This window comes from Grammomys surdaster, unplaced genomic scaffold (assembly GCF_004785775.1).
Source record: "Grammomys surdaster isolate TR1022 unplaced genomic scaffold, NIH_TR_1.0 170, whole genome shotgun sequence".
In the NCBI taxonomy this organism is placed as follows: domain Eukaryota; kingdom Metazoa; phylum Chordata; class Mammalia; order Rodentia; family Muridae; genus Grammomys; species Grammomys surdaster.
The window spans coordinates 11,160,314-11,167,439 of record NW_021604618.1 but is presented as its reverse complement, the minus strand read 5'-3'; the positions used below and the strand labels follow the sequence as shown (position 1 = coordinate 11,167,439).

Sequence of the window (7,126 nt, the reverse complement as noted above, 5' to 3'; positions counted from 1 at the left end):
GAAGGATTAGGGGGTGTGGCCTTGTTTAAGGAAGTATGTCACTGGGGTAGGTGGGGCTTTGAGGTTTCAAAAGATTTGCTTCATTCTGCTCTCTGTCTCTCTATATATGTCTCTGTCTTTGTCTCTGTGGCTCCTCTCTCTCTCTCTCTCTCTCTCTCTCTCTCTCTCTCTCTCTCTCAGTGTCTGTGTGTGTCTGTGTGTGTGTGTATCTGTCTGTCTGTCTGTCTGTCTGTGTCTACCTTCTGACTGTGAATGAAAGCATGAGCTCTCACCCATGCCTGCCTACCTGCTGCTTTGTACTCTACCAAGATGGTCATAGACTCACCCTCTGAAAATGTAAGCTTCAAATAAACGCTTTCTTTTATAAGTTGCCTTGGTCACAGTGTTTTATCACACCAATAGCAAAGTAACTTAAGCAGTACATATCATATATACAATGGACTTTTATTCAGCCATAAGGAATAAGATTGCCATTCAAAAAAATGGATATAGATACTGAAGCAGCAACTATAGAGCCTACATAGGTCTACACCAGGTTCTCTGCATGTATACTAGAGCTTCCCAGGACATTTAGTACTTTTATGGAACTACTTCACATGTGAATGAGTGGGTCTCTGATTCCTGTGCCTTCTTTTAGGGTTTTATTTTTCCATTGGCTTCACTTGTTCCACTTTGATATAATAGGTTTTGCTTTATCTTATTATATTTTATTTTGTGACGTTGTGTTGTTATCTCTTAGAAGTCTGTTGTTGGAAGTAGATCCAAATGGAAGAGGAGTTAATTGGGACAGCTGGGAGAAGCAGAAGGAAGGGAAACTATTCAGATTATATGACCTGAGAAAAAAACCTGTTTAATAAAAGGGGAAAATAAATGCATTTCAAATGCAAAAGAAGGAGGGGAAGGAGGAGAAAGAAGAGGTAGGAGGAAGAAGAAAGAAAATGGGTAAAACTGGAAAGAGGAAAGAAAATGGGTGAAACTGCTCATCATTGTGCCAAGCAAACCATAGAAGATTCAAAATTATAAACATTGAATGATTTTTTTCCTTGTATGGGTTATCTAGAGTGTGTGAGAGGAACCACCAGGTGGTGGCAGGAGAGAGAGTAGTGGAAGGCTGACTATGGACAAAGCATGGAATACATGCATGGAAATGCCACAATGAAGCCAACTCTTTTGTGGGTAAAACGAAAGAAATTGAAACTGAAGGAACTTTTGAAATACACTCTTTAAGTGTACAAATCTGGGCTTTAAAATTAAGTAACTTTGTGGAGGTAAAGAAATATTTATTAATACTAACTTAGTCATGAAATATTTGACTACATATACATTAATTTGGATTTTCTCTATTTTTATTTTAATTATTTATTAATTTGGATTTCCTTTTAACTTCGATTTTTTAAGGAACATGAATAAACATATTCACCAAAATTGTCTTCTCCTCTGGGCAAACAGCAAGTTGAACATCTTGGTCCCAACACTTGAGAAAAAAAAAAGCCATCCAATTAGTTCTGCTCAATAAGATGTGGGAGGTGAGGCAGTGACAGCCATACCGTTCTCTTGCTCTCTTGTCCCTCCCTGGAAATAAGGAAGATTCTTTTCCAGATGCTTCATTCAAAACAGTAGAGGGATTCTTAGCATGGGTTTCTTGGGCAACTTTCAAGCACAGAACTTCAGTCTCTCAATAACCTGAAGCGGACATGTGCTGTAAGCCAGTCATACAGACTGTGGTATTAAACCAGTGAGACCAGTAAATTATGTTAATGTGGCACAGCCTAACCACTAACAGGGCCTTGTTGCTTCGTTGTACACAATTTGATGCTGTCTTTGTTTTACAGATCTTCAGTGTCCTCTGGGGTCTTTTAAAACAAAACCTCTTGGATATCAATAGGCATCTAATGCATAAAACAAGCATTGGACACAGAAATTTAAGAAGTTCAAATGAAGTTTTAAAAGGGAAAGAACTCCGTGACTGTGTATTGGGTTTGTGCTCTATAGAAAGAGAATGAAGTCAATTCCTCAGAGCTATGTGGACTGTGTGAGGTGTACTAGATGCTGGAAGAGGCTCTGAGTTCTTAGACTGGAAGAGGCTTTGAGTTCTTAGAAGGAACAAGAGAAATGGGCACTATCTAGACACACTATCTATGTGTGTTTCAGTAGAGTAACTTCAAAGTTATAATGAGCTGTTTTCACCAATGACACCAAATAAAGCCAAGATAAGATGCTTCTAATACTAAATAAAAGAGGACATATCTAGAAAAACACGGAACTATATTGAATCCCCAAGCCATTATGAGAGGCTAAGAAGGATGGACTCCCACAAGGAAAAGGAGTCTAATCCATTAGAGAGAGAGGAAGAAACACTTCTCTTCAAGCAAGTAAGATATGAGAAAGAAAAGTAATTTCTCTGAGATATGATGGTAACTAGTCAAAAGCAAGAAACAGAAGGCAAAAGAAAGAAAGAACGAAAGAACAAAAGAAAAGAAGGGAGGGAGGGAGGGAGGGAAGGAAGGGAGGGAGGAAGGGAGGAAGGGAGAAAGAAAGGAAAAAAGAAAGAAATGCTGCTTTCAAAGATTCTTGCCTTGAAATCTTCTCTCTCCAGATTAGTTAGTAATCTGTAATTAAAGTAGAACCTTATAAAATGCTCGCCAGGAAGCCTAAGTCAGGGGCTCAGTCTCTGCTGTCATTGACAATTATATTTTTTATATTTTGTTTTTGCTTTTGTTCTTATTATGCCTGTACTTTTTAAAATACAGATTTCTATATAACTAACACAGTAATTGTTTCATTAAATGGTGTTATCAAAGTCAATTTTATCTTATCTGATACAATTTATGGATTTTTAAACCCACAATTTGATAAATGTTCCTGGTTTATTTTCTATTGTTGTTTGCTTTTGTTTGGTAAACAAGCTCTCACATAGCCCACGTTGGCCTTGAACTCACTATATAGTCAAGGGTGATTTTGAACTTCTACACCTCCTGTCCCCATGCCTTGCTGGGACTGCAGGTCTGAGCCACCATACCTAGTTGTCTATAGTGCTGGGGATCAAACCCTGGGCCTCCTGCATTTTAAGCTTGTGCAGCAGTTTCCTTTGAGATGGAACATTCCATCCTGAAAGAAGATTCTGAGACTTGGGAAGTACTTTTTTAATTGCTTGAGAATTTCATGTATGAATGTAATCCTTTTTTTTTTTGTATGAATGTAATCTATCTTGAACAAATCCAAGCCCCTTTAATCACTTCCAACTCCTCCCCTAGCCTGCCCTCCACTTTTCCCCTCCTAATTTTATGTGCTCTTTTTTTTCAACCCACTGAATCCAATTAGTGATGCCTACAAGTTCATGTGTGTGTAACCATCTACTGGTGTAAGAGTAGTCTCTTTGAGCCTGAATTCCCAAAAAGAACAGGCTTTCTTCCAATTCTAGGAGCCATCAATTGTCAGTAGCTGCTCAGCTACATGTAGGGTTCATGAGGCCCTCCACCATCCATGCTGGATTCGGGTTGGCTTGATCTTATACAAGTTGTGCCTTAAGTCACAGCTGCAGTGAATTTATGTGTGCAACAGTACTGTCCTACCTGACAAATACTATTCACAGCAGCTATCCCTTACCTAGGGCTCTTGGATCTTCCAGCTGCTCTTCTGCAGGGACCTCTGAGCCCTAAGAGAAGGAATGTGATATAAATGTCCTAAAGCTGAGCACCCCAAAGTTCCTATTTTCTACATTCTAACGAGTTATAGTTCTCTGTATTAATCGCTATCTACCGTAAAAATAAAAAGGAGCCTTTTTAATGAAAGTTGAGAGATGTAGTATTCTATGTGTACAAAGATATGAACTTAGTGGGGAAAGTATTGTTATGTTCATTTAGTAGAATAATAGCACTCGGTTTTCCCGTAGGACCTATGACCTACCCAACCATGAATTTCTGGCCCAGTTAAGAGTATTGGGCACAATTTCTGTCTTATTACGGAATGGGCCTTAAATTCAGTCAGAAAGTGCTTCATATTTCCATAACATTGATCAACCATTGTACCTTGTACCAGTGGACATATCTTGCCAGCCCAGTCATTGTTGTAGCTAGGTTTGTTTCTAGGTTTGTTTCTGACACTAAAGATCAAATGCTGGGCATTTGCATCTATAATCCCTTGATCTATAACCCCAACCTAACAAAATATGTTTTGAAAGTATAAAGTCTTATCTAGCAACAATATCAAGATAAAAAGCCTTTGGTATACTCACAAAAAGAGCCACCTCACATTCCCCTGATAGACATTTCTTTTACAGTGTGGCCTTAAGAAAACTTGTAATTCTCAAATCCATGTGAAGACTCTAATCTGGCTGCACTCAAAACAATAATCCCATAGCTCTTCCTTCATCAGTCTGGTGATAAATATGAAAACCTTTTATTCTGAACTAAAACATTGTTACAGATTTTGAGGAATGAATAAGCATCCTATTCTGCTTCTGATGAAGTAATAGCAACTGGACCAGAAATCTAATCAAAAGTAGAGAGAAAATTGGACAAAAAAAAAAATTAAGGAAATGGTTTCAGAAAGATAGGGTTCTCTAGAGTCACAGAACTTATGGATACTCTCTATATAGAAAGGGAATTTGTTGATGACTTACAGTCTGTAGTCCAACTCCCCAACAATGGTCACCAGCAGCTGGGAATGGAAGTCCAAGGATCTAGCAGTTGCTCAGTCCCACAAGGCAAGCAGGCAAAGAGCAAGTCTTCTTTCTTCCAATGTCCTTATGTAGTTCTCTAGTAGAAGGTGTGGCCCAGATGTGTACCAACATACTTGGACCTGGGACTTGACTTAGTCTCCTGAGATTAAAGGCGTATACTACCTTGCCTGGGCCTAAGCTGTTCATAGCCACTGTGCCTCAAGATCAGGATCACAGGTGAGTCATTCAATTCTGGATTGTAGTTCATTCCAGATGTAGTCAAGTTGACAACCAGGAGTAGCCACCACAATCCACCCCTTGTCAACCTGACACAAATAATATCTCAGGTCCACATGAAACAATAACAAGGTCATGAATACAGCTAACATGATAAAACTATTTCTCGTACAATCGCAAACACATTTGTAAATTTATAATGGAGCAATGTCCCTTGGGAACATTCTTTTAGTATCTCAACTTAAATATCAATTGATGTTAAAGAAATTGGAAGAAAGACAAATGTATTCTTAACAAAATAAAACAGAAGCATTTATATTACTTTATAGTCCTCATTTCTGTAACTGGTTACATGGCCTTAGCTGGTATTTATAACGACCTTCTTCTACCACCCATTCTGTATTTCCTCCATCCTGGTTACAGACCAGGTTCCTTTATGTTTATCTCCAATTTCTGCTCCAATATTCTATGTGTATCCAAAATTGTCTCAGCCACCATAACTGATAAGAAAGAAGATCCCAGAGAGTTAAATAAACCATGTAGTGGCAAAATGTCCTTAATCCAGCACTCATGAGGTAGAGGCCTGTGAGTCTGAGGCCAGTGTGGTCTACAGAGTGAGCTTCAGGCCAATTAGAGTTGTCACAAAAAAAGAATTTTAAGAAGGAGAGAAATGGAAGAAAAAAATAAGAAAATCGAGCAATCAATCCTGAATGAAGAATAGATTATTGCATAAATAAGTTCTACAGAACAAGAAAGAAAGCATATCATAAATAATAAGTAAATTTGCCAAGAGTGTAATATATAAATCCTATACCTAATATATGAATCCTACACCCAAATAAACATATTTCTCTGTGTTAACAATGTAATTTAAAAATAATTTGACAAAATGAATAGTTCTTGAAAGCATCAAGAGAGCGTGAATCATTCACGTGACAGTAATATGTTCTATACCAGCACAAGCAAGCATGAAACAGAGCAAGGAGGAATGAAAGGAGCTGTGCTTATTATTTAGACATTCATAATATGGGGACTCTCTATCTATAGACTCAAAGAAATGTTGATCAAAGTCCCAGGAAGACTTTGAAGTAACTGACAATTTAGGACTCAAAGTTATGAAACTAGATAGAAAACAACTTAAATTTTAAAAAAACTAAAAATAACAATTTTGCAGCACATATGGAGGTGATTGCTGTCCAGGCTCATTCTGAGGCTACATTAATAACAACAGTCTCTTACATATAGACCAGTGGGACAAAATAAAAAAGACAGAGATAGACTCACACATACATGAAGATATCATTTCTTTCTTTAAAGTTGATTCAGCACAACACAGTCTCCGACTTCACTGCAGTGACTGACCTAATCCACAACTGTAGCTGCCTCTAAAGTGGAAGCGGAATGCTAAACCAGCCCCAGCCACATCTTTCTTGTCAGCACCACAGGAACAACTCTTCTCCTGGAGGTGTCCATCTGCCTCCTCTATGAACCTTGCAGATAGATCACTCTCCCTCTGAACCCTTGGGACAAGGCCTGCCAGTCTCACGATGCCTGCAATGTAGGGGCCAGCACAATCCCTGGAGGTAGGTTAGAGTAATGTCGGAGATACTGGATGTCCTTGTTACCAAGGTAACAATAGAAATGTCTCCAGGCAAATGGCTCTTTCATGTAGGCTCAGGACTTGAAAGATTGCATGGCCTTCATTACATGAAGGTTAGGTACCTTCTTGTCTGCCTGCTCAGAGTGTTTGGGCATATGGACAACTTTCTTGTCAACCATCACTGCTTCCTTAAAAATGAGTTCACAGATAGCAATCCAGTTCTTCTTAGGCGTCAATATTGCAATGGCTTCAGGGTCAGAGGCAGAGTTTGGAAGCTATCTCATTGCTTTAAACAAAGCTGAGAAGATGAACTGGGGAAAGATTAATCTTTTCAACAAATAACATTGTAACAACTGAAGATTCACAAACAATAACAAATAACCTGCTCTACATGGGATCGACTACAAAAACGAGTTAACATGCACCTGTCATCAAAAGGACTTACACACAAATACTCCTAAAGTTTTACTTATAACAGACAAAACCAGGAAGCAAATTGAATGTCCATCAGCAAGTGAGTGGATTGGCAAATTTTAGGATTTCCATATAATGTCACATTACTAAATTGTAAAAAGGTAATGCAGTATTGATATATATATATATATATATATATATATATATATATATAT

General features: G+C 38.2%; 1 pseudogene; it reads right to left on the bottom strand.

Moving 5' to 3' along the window:
- Positions 1-6,242: 6,242 nt before the first annotated feature.
- LOC114620725 overlaps positions 6,243-7,126 on the bottom strand; it is a 3,778-nt pseudogene continuing 2,894 nt past the window's right edge.